The sequence below is a fragment of the Solanum lycopersicum genome, chromosome 6 (genome assembly GCF_036512215.1).
Source record: "Solanum lycopersicum chromosome 6, SLM_r2.1".
Classification (NCBI taxonomy): Eukaryota; Viridiplantae; Streptophyta; class Magnoliopsida; order Solanales; family Solanaceae; genus Solanum; species Solanum lycopersicum.
Window position 1 is genome coordinate 24,268,858 of NC_090805.1, and position 19,896 is coordinate 24,288,753.

Below are 19,896 nucleotides of genomic sequence, written 5' to 3' on the forward strand. Positions count from 1 at the left end.
AAAAATTGAACTATCGAACTCTTTCATGATTAATCTAGTCAGCTCACATATTGGAAGAACATAATTAAGTCTATAATACTTAAAACTCATTCACCACCAAGAATTTCTTCCTTGACTTCTCCTTATAACACCTTATTGTAAGTCGTACACAAATTTCCATCACCAAACTATCGAACATGAATAAGCATCTCACCTCATGTAACAAAGGTAGACTACCCATACTCACTGTATTTCGCCCTAAGTAATCTACTAGTACATTTGTTTTGTCCATACGATAAAGATTAATCATTCCATAATCCTTGAGAAACTTCTATATCCATTGTATTAAATTTAGATTTCTCTTATTAAAACTTATACTAAACACCTCGCAATACACACTATAAATAAATGCCTCTACAATTTTAATGCAAGCACCACCACCACCAAGTTTAAGCTATAACTAAGACAGTTCTTGTCTTGAACTTTCAACTATCTCGAAGCATAAGCTATTACTTACCTTTCTTCATTAATACCCAACCAAAAGATAAATATAAGGAAAGACCATCCAAACACAGCTGTTGTTCGGGCCTAAAAACAGTATCATACTAACATCTCAATTTGATCTCCACTGTTCAAATCAACCATTAACATGTCACAAACACTCAATCCAAATTTCAGCTCAATCCAACGGTTAATTAATCAGGAAATACAATCTGAAGTTTGTTGGTCGAAGGGAAAAATGCAGCAAAACAAACCTTTTTCTTCTCTCTTCTCTCCTCTCTCTTCTCTTGTTAAAAGCTCTCTAAAAAAATCTATTATGTCCTAAAGTCTTTCAAAAGAAATACTACTGAGTAGTTGAGTTATTCCCTCAAGACCATCCTCTATTTATAGGGTTGTGTTTTTTTTTCCTACAAGTCAAAACCAACTGGAAATAGGATTACAATTCAAATCCTTTTCCTAATAGAATTGAAAACAAAATAAAGAGAATAAATCCAATTCATATCCAAGTAGGATTAGACGATGAGCCCCTTGGTTGAAACATGGGCAATAGCCCAACATTGAGCTTTAGAAAACTCACCTCACACACATCAAACCATTGAAAAGCCGATTATTTCTAGGTTAATCTAGTTAATGCATGTGTAATGAATGCGAGCACCATTGATACTAACCAACTAGGCGTAAGAAAATCCAAATATCATAGCTAAAATAGGTCATTACCAATTTCAAACTGCCTCAATTCTCTTGGGATCCCTGTTAATACATTTCTTGGTCACTTACATTTCAACCATGCCACCAAACTAATCGGAATCCACACTTAAAAAAAACATGAACAAAGCTTAATTTTCTTCAGAGTCTAGAGAATCATCCTCAAATAATGCTCGTGATCCTTCCTACTATGGGAGTATACCAATATATTCTAGATGAAAATAATAAAAAAGGAATCTCAATATGATAGAAACACCCAATAAAAGTGTACTTGATCTAACAAAATTCCTTACTCAACAAGTCTTGTTATCGTTCTTTCAAATTTATCAAAGTATTCCAATAAGAAATAATAGAAATAGGCCAAGTGTTTAACTATAAGTCAATACTAATTTTTTATATCAATCTCACATCGAATGCCCTTAAAAAAATTCTTGCACCATTTAAATGATTTCTAAAAGAGACATAGCATCACTAGTATCACAACTTAAGACGAATAGGTGAAGCAACCCTTATTCCTCACAGTGAAACTTTAGAGACAATGATGCCTTTCTTAAATGGGTAATGATACTATCCTGCCACTTAAATTTTTAAATATTAGAATATTTGACGTTAGTGTCTTACACTTATAGTCATAAATTTCATGACAATGAGAAATTCAATCCATAACCAAATGATGTTTAAATCTTCCTCATATAAAATAACTATGATTTTCCACGTGTCATATACTATTAAGTCAATATAAGATCGATGTAATCGATCTACCACTAAGAACCATGTACAGGTGTAGGAATATGTATTGGCATAAGAGAAAAGGTCACAAAGCATATCCAGAATAAAAATAAGGTACATACTTACGTAAAATAAAGTAGATCCACTTTCGAAATAAAATTATAGTCAACCGAGAGCATATCGAACTATACTTTGGACAACCCAGGTTACTCAAATACAATTATTTATTGGCGGAGGTAATATAACCAATCATCACTGTATTGTTCTATGATCTGTGTATTGATTCATAACTATTTTGTACCCATCTCTACAAGTGTTCTCATATAGCTTCATACAAGTATCCTTTCCAACATCCTTTGACAAAAGAATTTTTTTTTCTCCCCTCTCAATTTCAACAATATTATTGATCCTTAATTCAATATATAAAAATCTCCCCGCAATATGAATTTATCACTATTTATCATTAATTATTCATTAAAATATTCTTGCTAGTCGATATTAGTATAGCCTTTTATAATCTCTTGATGTATTTAACTTAACTCACCTTGTTGATTCTATCAAATGAAATATCAATATGGTCATCATGCCATTCAACTTGAACTATTCAATTTATCTTCAATATACCTCCACACTAAAGGATAAAAAGGGAAATATGTCATACAAATCTTATAACAAATCTTAGTCTCTCAACATCATGAAAAGTGATCACATATTATATCTCTACTCAACTTTTTTCCATAGCCTTACCATAATGGCTAAACTCTTATTTGATCAATTGAATGTTCCTAATCTTATCATTATCTTCAAGGAATCAACATATACAATTTCATTACTAAATTATTCACATATCATAAACACATGTTATAAAATTGTCCCTCGTAAATTCAAATGAAGTTCAAGTATCCTTGTCTAAATCACACCTTGAGAAAGTTGTTCTTACTATTTCAAACCTCGTCAATTTCATTATTAAAATTCGAAATGCTCAATACTAAGTTATTTTTATAACCACACAAGTTACGTACTAAACTGCATAATATCATCCCCTACCACAAATGTCAAATTTGAAAATGTCTCCTCACCGTTGGTGAGAGAATGAAACAAGAATTTTGACCTTAAACCAAACCACACGCACGATTAGGAATGAAAGAAGAAAGTTTCCTAAAGTCCTGTAGTCTCTCAAAGATAAGTAACGGACATCTCCGCACCTATCCGTAAGACTCTACAGACTCAGCTCTTGTACTCGTGAGACCGATGAACCTAGGGCTCTGATACCAATTTGTCACGACCCAAAAATCACGAGTCGTGATGGCACCTATGTTCCCAACCGAAAGGTAAGCCAAACCAACAAGTATCACCAATTAAACTTAAACGTGAGGAAGATAAGTATCAAACTAATATCTAACATACTAAGTATTCAAATAAATGCGGAATATAAATAAAACTATCCCAAGATTTAGTGTCATAAGTACAAGAGCTTCTACAATATGATACAATTCCAAACTAATATAAAAATCTAAACATAAGAATTATCCTATCAGCATAACAAAATAACCTAATAAATAGAGGTAGACTGAAGGTGTGGGCCGCAGAATATCCCAAACAGCACACCACAACTCTAAGATAATTCAAACTCATATCCAATTTCGAAGAACGTTCCCAAATTGAAAAACAATCATTAAATCTGCACCACAAAAAGTGCAGCAAGTGTAGTATGAGTACGTGTAACGACCTGTTTAGTCGTTTTGAGCAGCAGATTTTATTCTGGAAAAACAGGCTAAGGCGACGGACCCCACGACGGACCGTCATGGGCCAGACGGACCATCGCAGGGTCTCGTTTCAAAACACTTAGAAAATCTGAAATTGGGTACTAAAAATCGACTCTCTAAACTTTGTGACGGAATGGCAGGACAGACCGTCATAGGTGTGACGAACCGTCACAGACCCTTGGTGGAAATTTGGGTCTCTGAACTCAATGACCTGCAGACGGACCGTCGCAGGCACGATGGCCCGTCACAGTTTGCATAATCCCAGTTGGAGTCGGATTTGTGGTTAAGTTTTAAGGGACGTTTTTTACTATTCTTGCCTTAATTATAAAGTTCGTGGGTTTATATTAATAACTCAAATTCTTGGGGGTTAAAAGAGGTAACCCTAAGTTAATTAGTTGGGCATTATTGCCATCTTTTATCCTTAATTATACAGTAATTAGGGTAAAAGAAAGAGGGTTTGAAATAAGAAAATAGAAAGAACAAGAAGGGAGAGAGAGAAACGATCGAGAGAAGGGGAAAGCACCAAGCTTTGAGGATTAACTTGCTTGATTTCAATTCTTCGGTGGAGGTAGGTTATGGTTTTCATGCTATTCGTAGTAAACTCTTAATAGTGAATGATATGTGTTAGTAGTATTGTAAACCCTTCTATATGCTTAATTGTATGCTTGCATGAATGATGTGATTATGTAATTATGAATAAATGAGCATGATGAATCTATTGAATCCCAAATCTTGAAAAGAAACCCTAATCTACTTTGTTAATGATGATGTCTTGGTATAAAAGAAGGCTTGATAAATGAAAGTAGTGAGATTAGGGGATCGGGTGCCACGTTCCGGTACCAGGATAGTATATGAGGATCGGAGTGTCACATTCCGACACCAGGATAGAATATGGATCGGGTGCCACGTTCCGGTACCAGGATAGAATATGAGGATCGGAGTGTCACATTCCGACACCAGGATAGAATATGGATCAGGTGCCACGTTCTGGTACCAGGAGAGTATATGAGGATCAAAGTGTCACGTTCCGACACCAGGATAGAATATGGATCGGGTGCCACGTTCCGGTACCAGGATAGAATATGAGGATCGGAGTGTCATGTTCCGACACCAGGATAGAATGTGGATCGGGTGCCACGTTCCGGTACCAGGATAGTATATGAGGATCGGAATGTCACGTTCCGACACCAGGATAGAATATGGATCGGGTGCCACGTTCCGGTACCAGGATAGTATATGAGGATCGGAGTGTCACGTTCCGACACCAGGATAGAATATGGATCGGGTGCCACGTTCCGATACCAGGATAGAATATGAGGATCGGAGTGTCACGTTCCGACACCAGGATAGAATATGGATCGGGTGCCACGTTCTGGTACCAGGATAGTATATGAGGATCGGAGTGTCACGTACCGACACGACGGGAATAAAGATAAAGAATCTTGAAAGATATTAATATACTCAATCTAATAAACTTAATTCCCAAACGAGTATGGTATTGAGGCTTGAGCCCTCATGGATGAGCTTGATGGTACTTATTGATGATTATAGTACTCTTTGTTGCTACATGTTGAGTTTTATAGTTGATTTATGATATTACTTGATATATATTGTTCTCTATTTTGAGTTGACCGATGATATCTACTCAGTACCTGTGTTTTGTACTAACCCCTACTTTTATTGTTTTCTTCTTGTTTATTTGTGGAGTGCAGCAAACGTGCCGTCATCTTCGACTCAACAGTAATTCAAGCCAGTCTTACTACATCAGAAATTCAGAGTGAGCTAATGCTTCTAGCTTGGACTGATCTCCTTCCTCATGTCTTGATGCCTTGAAGTTTCGGCATAGAATAGCTTTTATTTGTTTTAGCTTCTTAGAATACTCTTAGTTTAGTAAATTGATCATAGATGTTCTTGTGGTGATGACTTCCAGATTTTGGGGAATTAATAGAAGTTGAATAATAATAGTTATTGATTTTATTAATGAGTTTAAGTCTTCCGCATTACTTTCTGTTTATAATATATTGAAATGTTAAGGTTAGATTGGTTGGTTCGCTCACATAGGAGGGAAAGTGTGGGTGCCGGTCGCAACCCGGTTTGGGTCGTGACAGTACGAAACCACGTGTACCCAGTATGTCTCATTGACCGACAACGAAGAAGTAGTGACGGGACTTAAATAAGAAAATAAATTCTTAGATTGTACAAGTATATATATATATTATACTTACTATATAAGTTTCATCAACAAAGGAAATCAACATTTAATATTTTCCAAACACCAAACGAAACATATAGTCATCAAGAATGAATGATGGGATGAAATGCAATGCAATATGATGTCATGTAATGATATGTCCCAGAATACCCAGTACTCACTCAACCGTATATACATGATTCTCCTCAGAAATACATCGAGAGTTCATGACCCATGGGGGACTCGCGAGGTCCATATACCGACACGGACGATCTCCACGTGTCTGTGCGGACGATCTCAACGCACTATCATAATATCAAACAATTTTCGCACGGACGATCTCCACGTTCCCAAATTACAATCTTAACATCTCACCATCTCCAGCAAGGACGATCTCCACGTGCCCAACTTATACTCAGTCTCATCTCTATGCATGTGCACAATATTGTTTCAATAGAGGGAATGAAGATGCATCTCAATCAATTAATATGAATATAATACATAACCACCTCAATTATCTCAACTATACGGGTGAAATAAATAAAACACAATCACACAAGGAATTCAAGTCAATAATATATCAGCTAATGCCCATATGCTTTGGCATTCTCAAATTTCAGTCCACATTCTATAACAGTACTTTTCCTTTTTATAAACCTTAAACCCTAAACCAGTACTCGTACCAATGCCCATCACACCATTGATACGAGACAACCATCTTTCCGCCTTACCCCTTGTCTATTTCCATTTTTTTAATCTTTAATTAGAAAAACGTCCTTCAACAAGTCTAAAAAGTCTTAACATACCCTAGATGCCGAGCTTGTGCCACGAATCTTTTAAGATTTTTCCTTTCCTTTTTGCAAGGTTTCGGAATGTTCCCAATCTACCAATTTTGCAATATTCGTAAGTAAGCAATTTTTGTAGACATTCAAATTATTATATGTCTATCATAGACGCTAACACTCACTCATTCTTTTCAACAAACTCCAAATATTGATATATATTGGCATGCCAAATTTTTCATACTTGCTAAATTTCAAGCCAAGAAATTAACTCTAACCTCTTTAAATGGATTAAAATTCAATGTTAGATCATATAAAATAACACCTAATAATTAATTACCAATTAAAAAATCTATTATCATTGTATACATTATTTTTTTTTGCAGAAACCCATTTGTAAACAAGTGCCAATTTTCGAGAATATTTATCAAATTCCAATCATTGGCAATCATTGACAATGATTAGCTCAATTTTATTCCTACCATTCTGAAACCAACAATATATATAATAAATTCTTTTGACAAAATCACAGAAAACATTAACCTGCAGCCATTCAACTATTCGACTTCGATCGATTTATATATATATATATATATATTTGAATACTAACCCAATTGCTAACAATGTAATATAATTTAGTAATCATCAGCAACTTACCCATTATTTCTTATCACCCATTATCAATATAGCATAAAATAATAACATAATCCCAAGCACTCAGACAATATATTACTATATATAGAATTGAAAAGAACGAATATCTCATATCTTTACCTGAACAATGGCTATGATTTTTCTCCCTCTCGCTGGTCGCCTGTGGTAAGGTTTCGCATCCATTTTTTTTTCTAAACAAGAGTTTATTAACCGTGAAACCCCACTAACCTATTATCTATATTACTTATTTAATAAAAGTTTCATCAATTGGGTACTCATAGTTATCTAATAGTTTAAAAATACCCCTTTAAATTTTTAAATGGAGTCAAACTAGTCCTATATTTCAAAACGACCTAGCGGGTCGTTACAATTTTATTCATTTTTACTAAAATTTTTATTCCTTCCAACCTCTTAATGGATTATAATTATTTATTATGAAATAATAATAATTTAATAATCATCTTGTCTAGTCACTACTACAGCTTTCTTCTTTGGTTAGTTACCCTAACAGCGCCTCAACTTTGTTTACTCCCCTAAACGGCCTTCTTGCCTATCGATTTCAACATTAGGATGGCATAGTCTGGGCATACTTACTCGAAGAATATTTCTGTAGCAAACCTTCTAAAGATGCTTACTAGAGCATTATTAAGTCATGATAAACAATTATAATCAACAAGAGATTTTCAGGAATAAATTTATTTAGCTACTCATAAATTTAAGAGTGTATACCTGATTTTGTAGATTTGCAGCTCCAGATTTCTCCATTGTTATTAGCTTAGTTAATTAGCTAGCTCTAATAAATTTTTGGGTGGAAGCGTAAAGAGAGAGAAGAGAGTAGTGGAAGAGATTTTAGAAGAGGTGTATTTTATTTATGAAGGCAAATGCCCCTTATATAGACATACATAATGACCTTTCATTTTTAATAAAAGATAATTGGCCTTTACTATTTACATAGTAACTTGACTCTTACTATTTAAACAGTTACTTGACTCTTACTATTTATTATGACATGTACGATTTATATGATGATTTAGATATTGGAGATTAAATATGACTGAATATTGGCTAAGGCGATATGGTAGAAATTACAGGTTAAAAAAGATTAAATATCCAGATAAATTAAGTAAGCTTTTTAAAATATTATACAAAAAATTATGATGGATAAAAATAAAAATACTAAAATAAAAAGAACCAAGATAGATAAAAAGGTTACAAAAATATGGAAAAACTTAAAACTTTTATATATGGAACATAAACTGTTGCAATTAACTAAAGGAAGTAATAATGAAAAAGATCATTTAATAAATATAATTTCGAACACAGAATACAAATATGTTTGCTATTTGAAAAAACAGTATGAACAAAGAAATATATAAACAACAATTAATAGAAAAATAACGGAAAAAAATAGCTGAAAAAGAACAAGAATTACAACATAGAAAAAGAAGGTTAGAATAAAATATAGTAGCAGAAGTATGTAATAAATCCATACTAACACAAAGAAAAAATATATCTATGTTAAAATTAGAATTAAATTGTCTTGAATATGAGTTACAACATAATATAATACATTAATTATAATGAATAAAGAAGAATTTGTAGTAGACGAAAAAACATATGAAAATCAAGACGGAATGGTAGTAAAAATAATATTTTCAAATCTAGGAAGAAGATATAAAAAAATAGGAAATAATCTATACTTAATGTTAGAAAAAGAAACAGCAAATTAGAAGATAGTTTAACAGCTATGATAAGAATAACAAAAGAAAATGAAGAAATAGACAAATCAATAGAAATTGAAAAAATAAAAATACAAGCAAAACAAGAAGTACAACATTTAAAAGAAATAAAAAATACAAGGATAAGTGAATTAGAAAAGGAATTAGCTAGATTAAAATTATTATATGAAAATAAGCAAAAACAAAAGGAAAAAGATAAAGAGCTTGAATTAACTAATGAAATAAAAGAAATGGAACAAAAATTTAATGAAGATATGAGATAAATGAAGTAAATGAAATAGATGAAAATGAAAATGACCAAAAATCAGAAATAAGTGACATAAGTGAGATATATACAGAAATCTTAGAACAGACAAATAAACTAAAAAAAATTAGAAATAAACACAGGAGATATGAATAGACCTAGTACGTCAAGACTAAAAACCCCAGATAATAGTCCCAGAAATAGTCCTAGGTGGACAACACCAAGTTATTATAAAGAAAGTTATCAACAATAAGATAGAAATAATGCAATACGGAACAGTAGATTAAATAAAAATTGGATACCGAAACCAATAAGTGAACAATATAATTTCGTAGATTTAGATTGTGTCACAGACATAAATAAAGCAATATTACTATGGACATGAAATACATCTAAACAGTTAATAGATAACAAAATAGAAACAACAAAAACACAAAGATACATAGAAAGAACATTCGTAGGAACAACAAAATTATGGATAGAAAATCTACCCCCAGAAAGTTTAGAAGTACTTAGAAATGATAAGAAAATAGATGGATCCCCATTAGCAACAAATATAGATATACTAGACAAATATGAATAAGCAATAAGAAATGAATTTGGAGGTATGACCACGGATATAAGGGAACAAAATAGAGAAAAAATAATAAATAGACAACTTATGACGAAATTGGCTATATGTAAAATGTGTTATATAGAAGAATATACTTGTGCATTCAAAGAATATTATTACAAATCTAAATACAATTTAGACGAAGCAAAAGAAATAAGAAAATAATATTTTACAAAATTACCAGAACCATTTAGTACAAAAATAATAAAGGATTGGAATAATGAAGGAATGGTAGAAACTTTAAGAGCTAGAATAAAATTTCTATCTCAATGGTTTACACAATTATGTGAGAACCAAAAAGAAAAATTAAAAATGGAAAAAGTACTAAATAAAAATTTATTATGTTGTAAAAATAAAATGGCACCACAGTTTGGGTGTACAAATAAAAAACAAAAATCCAGAAGATATAAAAATCATAGAAAAAATAAAACTAAGTATAAATATAAACAACCAAGACGAAGGTATTATGTAAAAAACTATAAAATGAAAAGACCATATAGACCTAAAAGAAAAATATCCCAATGTACATGTTATAATTGCGGAAAGATAGGACACAAAGCTAAAGACTGTAAATTACCTAAAAATCCAAAAAGAAAACAAATTGCAGAAATAGTTATAGATGATGACAAATATATGAAAATAGAATACATAGACTATGAATTAAGTGAAATAAATAAAGAAATACAAAACTTAAAAAATAAAGAAGCTATAAAATATGTACATTTAGGAGGAACAGAAATACTAATAAAAGCTTGTTTCAGAGAAGGAATAGATACGCCCATTCAAATATATTTAGCAGATGATAGAATAAAACATCCTATAGAAAAAAGTGTAATAAGTGCAGTTAAAGGAAATTTAATATACCAAAAATTTAAATTTATAATAAGTGCTAATTATACAGTAGAATTAACAGATACAAATATAGATAAATCATTAGTATTATATTGGAAAATGTCAGGAATAGAGTTAGCACCAGGAAGTAAGGTATTCATAGCAAGATGTAAAAATCTATATATATTAACAACAAAACATAAAATAACAGCAAGAAATAAAATAGATAAAATAAAAATAGAAAATCCTTTTGAAAAAATAATTAATGTAATAGACAATAATGACTATAGCTATAAAGAAATTGATATAGAAGAAGATTTAGAAATTGTAAAAGAAAGATTAAGCACTTCAAGCCTACCAAATACATTAACAAGAGCTTCCTCATCAAGAATAAGTTCATCTAAAAGAAAATATGAAATATCACAAGATTTAGAAGAAATGACAAAATATCATTATTTTATAACAGGAATAATGGACCAGAGAAAATATAAAATCTTGATAAACACAGGACAAGAAGAAAATCATACTAGTACTAGAAGAAGAAATTATGAAAACAGGACACATATGCCCTGGATTACCTAGTGAAATAGTAAATACAAATGAAGAAACAACAGAAAAAGAAATAATTATAGGAAGAATTCCATTAAAAATACAATTTAAGATATATGAAGGAAATCATAATATCACATTAGGAATAAAATGGTTAGAAAAAGTTAAACCATACAGCATAGAAAATGATCAATTAACAATAACTTGTCAAAATAAGAAAATAATTATAAAAAGAACAAAATGATTAATGAAAATATTTATACTTGCAAAAATTATTGTAGAAGGATACCACAACAGATATTATACACCTATGATAGGTACAGGAGCAGAAGCAAATATATGTAAATATAATTGTTTCCTAGAAGATAAATCGGAAAAATTAAAAACACTCATGATAGTAACAGGATTTAATAATGAAGGAAGTATGATCAAATATAAAGCAAAAAATATAGAATACAAATATGGGATAAAATACTAACAATAGAAGAAATGTATAATTTCGAATTTACCACGAAGGATATGTTGTTAAGAATGCCATTTTTAGATAAATTTTACCCACATATAATAACAAAAACATATTGGTGGCTTACTACACCATGTGGCCATAAAATAGGAGCAAAAAGAGTAAAAAATAAACAACGAAAACCTATAGAATGGATTAAAGGAAGTGAAAAAATAAATCAAGAAATGGAAAATATAGATGAAAAACAAATATCACATTTAGAAATTATTATATTTACAATAGATAAAGTTAAAATAATTATTGAACAGCTAGAACAACTATATAATGAAGACTCACTACAAGGATGAGAAAAACATAAAACAAAAGTAAAAATTGAATTAATAGATGAAAATAGTATAATAAGACAAGAACCGTTAAAATATAACTTTGATGATTTACAAGAATTTAAAACACATATAAATGAATTACTAGAAAAAAATTATATACAAGAAAGTAATAGTAAACATAAAAGCCCAACATTTATAGTAATAAAACACAGTGAACAAAAAAGAGGTAAAAGTAGAATGGTTATTGACTACAGAAATTTAAATGCTAAAACTAAAACATATAACTACCCAATACCTAATAAAATACTTAAAATAAGACAAATACAAGGATATAATTATATTAGTAAATTTGACTGTAAATCAGGATTTTACCATCTAAAATAAGAAGAAGAATCTAAACAATTAACAGCATTCACAGTACCGCAAGGATTCTATGAACGGAATGTATTACCATTTGGATATAAAAATGAACCAGGTAGATATCAGCATTTTATGGACAACTATTTTAACCAATTAGAAAACTGTATCATATATATAGATGATATATTATTATACTCCAAAACACAAGATGAACATATAAGATTATTAGAAAAATTTATACATATAATTAAACATTCAGGTATAAGTTTAAGCAAAAGTAAAGCAGAAATTATGAAACCACAGATAGAATTTCTAGGAATACAAATAGATAAAAATGGAATAAAAATGCAAACTCACATAGTACAAAAAATAATTACTATTGATGAAAATATAGATACAAAAAAGAAATTACAATCATTTTTAGGATTAATAAATCAAGTAAGAGAATATATACCAAAATTAGCAGAACATTTAAAACCACTATATAAAAAACTCAGAAAAGATATTGAATATCATTTTGACAATAAAGATAAAGAACACATAAAAAATATTTAAAAATTATGCAAAAAACTACCAAAATTATATTTTCCTGATGAAAATAAAGAGTTTATTTATATTGTTGAAACAGACTCGAGTGATCATAGTTATGGAGGAGTTTTAAAATACATATATAACAAAGAAAAAATAGAACATCATTGTAGATATTATTCAGGATCTTACACAGAAGCACAAATAAAATGGGAAATAAATAGAAAAGAATTATTTGCATTATATAAATGGTTATTAGCATTTGAACCATATATAGTTTACAATAAATTTATTGTAAGAACAGATAACACACAAGTAAAATGGTGGATAACAAAAAAGTTAGATGATTATGTTATAACAAAGGAAATAAGGAGATTGGTATTAAATTTATTAAATTTTACATTTACAATTGAAATTATAAAAACTGATGAAAATCTCGTTGCAGATTACTTATCAAGAAAAAGGAACACAAACTAAACCAGATACAACTGAAGAAATACTCAAAGCTATTACTACACTATCACGATCCAAAACCGGGCCGCGACTGGCACCCACACTTACCCTCCTATGTGAGCGAACCAACCAATCTAAATCTTAACATTTCAATATAATATCAACATAAAGTAATGCGGAAGACTTAAACTCATTAATAAAAACCAATAACTATTATTATCCCCAAAATCTGGAAGTCATCATCACAAGAACATCTATCTAAAATTACTCAATCTAAGAGTATCTAAGAAACTAAACATAAATAGAAAGCTAGTCCATGCCGGAACTTCAAGGCATCAAGACATGAAGAAGAAGATCCAGTCCAAGCTAGAAGCATTAGCTCAACCTGATATCCAGAGTAATGAAGACTGACTAGAGTTACTGTTGAGTCGAAGATGACGGCACGTTTGCTGCACTCCACAAATAAACAAGAAGAAAACATAAAAGTAGGGGTCAGTACAAAACACGGGTACTGAGTAGATATCATCGTCCAACTCAAAATAGGAATCAATATATACCAAGTAATATCATAAAATCAACTATGATACTCAACATGTAGCAACAACAAGTACTATCTCATTAACAATTACCGTCAAGTTCACACATGAGGATTCAAGCCTCAATACCATACTCATTTGGGAATTAGATTCATTAGATTGAGTATATTAACATCTTTCAAGATTCATTATCTTTATTTCTCTTGTGTCGGTACGTGACACTCCGCTCCCTCATATTCATTAATCCTCTTGTGTCGGTACGTGACACTCCGATCCCCTACTACTATGTGTCGGAACGTGACACTCCGATCTCCTAAATCTACGTGTCGGTTCGTGACACCCGATCCCGTAAATCTACGTGTCGGTTCGTGACACCCAATCCCCTAAATCTACGTGTCGATTCGTGACACCCGATTCCCTAAATCTACGTGTCGGTTCGTGACACCCGATCCCCTAAATCTACGTGTCGGTTCGTGACACCCGATCCCCTAATCTCATTCTATCAATTCATCAAGCCTTCTCCCTTACCAAGGCATCATCAATCTCATTACTTTAGTTCATCAAGCCTTCTTCCTTACCAAGGCATCATCATTAACAATAGATTAGGTTTTTATAAGGATTTGGGATTCAATAGTTTCATCATGCTTAATATAATCACAATTATATAATCATGTTCATGCAAGCATACAATTAAGCACATAACAGGGTTTACAATACTATCAATACATATCATTCGCTATTAAGAGTTTACTACGAATAGCATGAAAACCATAACCTACCTCCACCGAAGATTAGTGATCAAGCAAGCAGTTTCCCAAGCTTTGTTTCTCTTCGTTTCTCCACTTTCTCGTTCGACTTTCTCCCTCTTTCTCTTGTTCTTTCTATTTTCTTTATTCAAACCCTCTTTCTTTTACCCTAATTAGTATATACTTAAGAATAAAAGATGGCAATAATAACCCACTAATTAACTTAAGGTTACCCCTTTTAACCCCCAAGTAATTAGACTTATTAGAATTAACCCACTAACTTTATAATTAAAGCAAGAATATTCAAAAACGTCCCTTAAAACGTATAAAGAAATCCGACCCAGACTGGATTGTGCAACCTCCGACGGCCCTTCGTGCCTGCGACGGTCCGTCCTGCAGGTCGTCGCAAGGTCCAGAGAGTGGATTTCCACTGAAGGATCTGTGACGGTCCGTCCTGCCATTTCGTTACGAAGTTTAGAGAGTCGATTTTCAGTACACAATTTCAGATTTTCTATGTGTTTTGAAACAAGACCCTGCGACGGTCCGTTGTGCTCATGACGGTCCATCGTGGGTTACGTTGTCTCAGCCTGTTTTTTCCAGAAATAAAATCTGCTGCTCAAAACGACTAAACAGGTCGTTACTATAGATACCAATTCCCATCATTCGTCCCCGATTGATCACAAGAAGGAAAACAGGGGCGAAAAGGAGTACCTGAATCTGTAAACATATGTGGGTATCTTTCTCGCATATCTGCCTCCTTCTCCCAAGTGGCTTCTTCAACGGGTCGATTCTTCCATTGAACTTTGATGGATGCAATCTCCCTTGATCTCAACTTGCGAATTTCTCTATCTAGAATGGCAACAGGTTCCTCCTCATAAGAAAAATTCTCATCAAGCAAAACTGAATCCCAACGGATAATGTAGTTTCAATCCCCATGGTATCTTTTCAACATCGACACAAGGAATACCGGATGCACTACGGACAGCCCTGGAGGCAAGGCTAACTCATAAGCCACCTCCCCTACTCGCTTAAGTACTTCAAATTGACCAATATACCTTGGGCTAAGTTTACCTCGCTTACCAAACCGCATCACCCCTTTCATTGGCGAAACCATCAACAAGACTTGTTCACCCTCCATAAACTCCAAGTCTCTAACCTTCCGATCTGCGTACTCCTTCTGTCTACTTTGCGCCGCTAGAAGCTTTTCTTGAATAGATTTCACTTTATCTAACGATTCCCTCAGAAGGTCAGTACCCCAAGGTCTAACTTCAAATGCATGAAACCACGCAATGGGAGACCTACATCTTCTCCCATATAGTGCCTCAAATGGGGCCATATCAATGCTTGAGTAATAGCTATTGTTGTAGGAGAACTCTACTAAGGGTAACAAGTTATCCCACTGACCACCAAATTCTATCACACATGCACGAAGCATATCCTCCAACACTTGAATCGTTTGCTCAGACTGACCATCGGTCTGAGGATGGAACACAGTACTAAGGTCCAACCTAGTACCCAATTCCGCATGCAATGTTTTCCAAAACTTAGACGTAAACTGCGTACCTTTATCTGATATAATGGAGAGTGGAACCCCATGCAATCGCACCACTTCCGAGATGTAAAGTTTGGCTAACTTCTCTACATTGTAAGTCACCTTGACCGGAATGAAGTGAGCAGACTTAGTTAACCTATCCACAATTACCCAAATAGAATCAAACTTTCCCAATGTCTTTGGAAGACCAACCACGAAATCCATTGCAATCCTTTCCCACTTCCATTAAGGAATGGGCATTCTTTGAAGTATTCCTCTAGGCTTTTGGTGTTCGTACTTTACTTGTTGACAGTTTGGACATCTGGCAATAAAATCCACAATATCACGCTTCATTCTACTCCACCAAAAGTGTTTCTTTAGGTCACGATACATCTTGGTTGCACCCGGATGTATCGAATACCTTGAATTATGAGCCTCTGTCAGAATAGTGTTGATCAAATCATCGGCGCGGGGTACACATACCCTTCCCTTAATCCTCAAAACACCTTCCTCATTGATTGTCGCTTCTTTAGCCTCTCCTTGCAACACTTTATCTCGGACCCGAATCAATTTTTCATTATTAAACTGCTTTCCCTTAATCTTGTCAAGGAAGGAAGATCTTGCCTCCACACAAGCTAAAAATCCTCCCTTCTCATTTACTTCTAATCTCATAAGGTCGTTAGCCAAAACCTGAACTTCTCTAGCCAATGGGCATCTAGAAGCTTGCAAGTGAGCTAGACTCCCCATGCTTCCCGCCTTTCTACTTAAAGCATCCGCTACAACATTCGCCTTCCCCGGATACAAAATAGTGATGTCGTAGTCCTTCAGTAGTTCCATCCATCTCCTCTGTCTCAAGTTCAAATATTTCTGAGTAAAGACATACTGTAGGCTACGATGATCCGTATAGACCTCACACTTAACCCCATATAAATAGTGTCTCCATTGCTTTAATGCAAACACTACCGCGGCCAATTCCAAATCATAAGTTGGATAGTTACGTTCATGCACATTTAATTGTCTTGAAGCATAAGCAATCACATTCTTCTATTGCATTAGCACTGCACCCAAATCCGAATAGGATGCATCACAATAGACAATGAAATTCTTACCTTCCACTGGCAAGGTGAGAATTGGTGCAGTAGTCAAAAGAGTCTTGAGCTTCTGAAAGCTTTCCTCACACTCATCCGACCATACAAATGGAACATTTTGCTTAGTCAAGTTCGTCAGTTGGGAAGTAATAGAAGAGAATCCCTTGACAAATCGGCGGTAGTAGCTAGCCAACCCAACAAAGCTCCTTATTTCTGACACATTAGTAGGTCTTACCCAGTTCTTCACTGTCTCAATCTTAGAAGGATCCACCATCATTCCATCCTTAGAAACCACGTGCCCCAAGAAGGACACTGCATCTAGCCAAAACTCACACTTAGAGAACTTGTCATAAAGCTTTTTCTCCCTCAACATTTCCAATACCATTCTCAAATGCTCCTCATGTTCCTCCATACTTTTAGAGTATATCAGTATATCATCAATAAATACGATTATAAAGAGATCCAAATATGGCTTAAAAATCCCGTTCATCAAACTCACGAACGCAGCAGGGGCATTCGTAAGACCAAAAGACATCACTACAAATTCGTAATGCCCGTACCTGGTTCTAAAAGAAGTCTTTGGCACATCCGTTGCCCGTATTTTCAATTGATGATAACCAGATCTCAAGTCAATCTTAGAGAAGACACAAGCACCTTGTAACTGATCGAACAAGTCATCAATGCGAGGAAGAGGATACTTGTTCTTTATGGTTACCTTGTTCAACTGCCGGTAGTGTATGCACATCCGAAAAATCCCATCCTTCTTCTTTACAAACAAAACCGAAGCACCCCAAGGAGATGCACTTGGTCTAATAAATCCTTTGCTCAACAACTCTTGAAGTTGGGCCTTTAACTCTCTTAACTCCACGGGAGCAATTCTATAAGGGGGTATAGAAATGGGGCGAGTACCCGGTTCAAGATCAATACAGAAGTCAATATCCCTATCTGGTGGCATACCAGGAAGATCTGCAGGGAACACATCCAGAAACTCACGGACCACCGAAACCGACACAATCGAAGGTACTTGGGTAGTGTCATTCTTGAGATGTGCCAAGAAAGCTAAACACCCTTTACTAACCATTTTCTTAGCACGAAGAAAGGAGATGATACGCACCGGATTGGAAGTGTAGTCACCCTCCCACACTAACGGATCTGTCCCAGGCTTGGCTAACGTCACCGTTTTAGCATTACAATCTAAGATCGCAAATTGCGGAGAAAGCCAAGTCATACCCAGAATTACATCAAAATCAACCACTTCTAAGATAACCAAATCTACATAAGTGTTGCTCCCCATAAAGTTCACCAAACAAGACCTATATACCTTTTAAACTACCACAGACTCACCCACCGGAGTAGAAACACGAATAGGCGTATCATGTAATTCACAATGTAAATTTAGACCATAAGCAAATGAGGAAGATACATAAGAAAACGTGGATCCAGGATCAAACAATACAGAAGCCATGCAATCACAAACCAGAAGATTACCTGTGATGACAACATCAGATGTCTCCGCCTCTGATCTCCCAGGGAAAGCATAATAATGGGCCCTTTCGTCTGTTTGTCCATTGCCCCTACCATGTTGTGATGTAGTGGCTCCAGTTTTCCCATCACCCTGGCCGTTTTGGTGACCACCATTACCTCGACCACCACGTCCTCCAGAATAATGGCCTCTACCATGACCACCTCTACCTCTAGCTATTGGGGGTCTATAACTCTATTTTGGACAATTCCAACTAATATGTCCAGTCTCCCCACATCCATAACACTCTCTAGAGTCAAGCATGGGTCTCTCAGAGAAGTGTTGACCAGTCTGAGGTTGACCCCCAACTACAGTCTGTAGTGAAGACTGAATGGGTCGAACTGAGTAACCTCCGGAACCCTGTCCTCTAGAGTAAGAACCGTTGAACTCACCTCCCTTTCGAAACCTCTTTGACATCGATGCCATGGTGAATTCATCTGGCTTCACTCCTTCCACCTCTACCACGAAATCTACCACTTCTTGGAAGGATTTTGCCGTAGCCGCTACCTGTAAGGCTGAAATCCGCAACTCTGACCTCAACCCCTTCACAAAACGACAAATCCGCTCTTGTGGACTGAAACAAAGTTGGGTGGCATATCTGGATAGTGCACGAAACTTAGCCTCATATGCATTGACCGACATCCTCCCTTGCTCTAGACTCAAGAACTCAACCCTTTTCCTATCCCTCAAAGTCCGGGGGATATACTTCTCCATAAACAAGCTAGAGAATGAGGCCCAAGTCATAGGTGGTGCCTCTGTTGGTTGACACTCAACATGTGACCGCCACCACATTTTGGGGTTCCCTTGAAACTGATAACTCACGAACTCAACACCAAACCATTCTACTATACCCATCTTGTGTAGTAGCTCATGACAGTCAACCTGAAAATCGTAAGCATCCTCAGATTCAGCACCCTTGAAGACTGGAGGTTTCAATTTCAAGAACTTACTGAAAAGTTCATGCTGATCATTTGTCATTATAGGCCCAGTAGTAAGACGTGGAAACGTGCCTATGTCCAATGAGGCATCCATACGAGGATCCATAGTGGATGCATGTTGT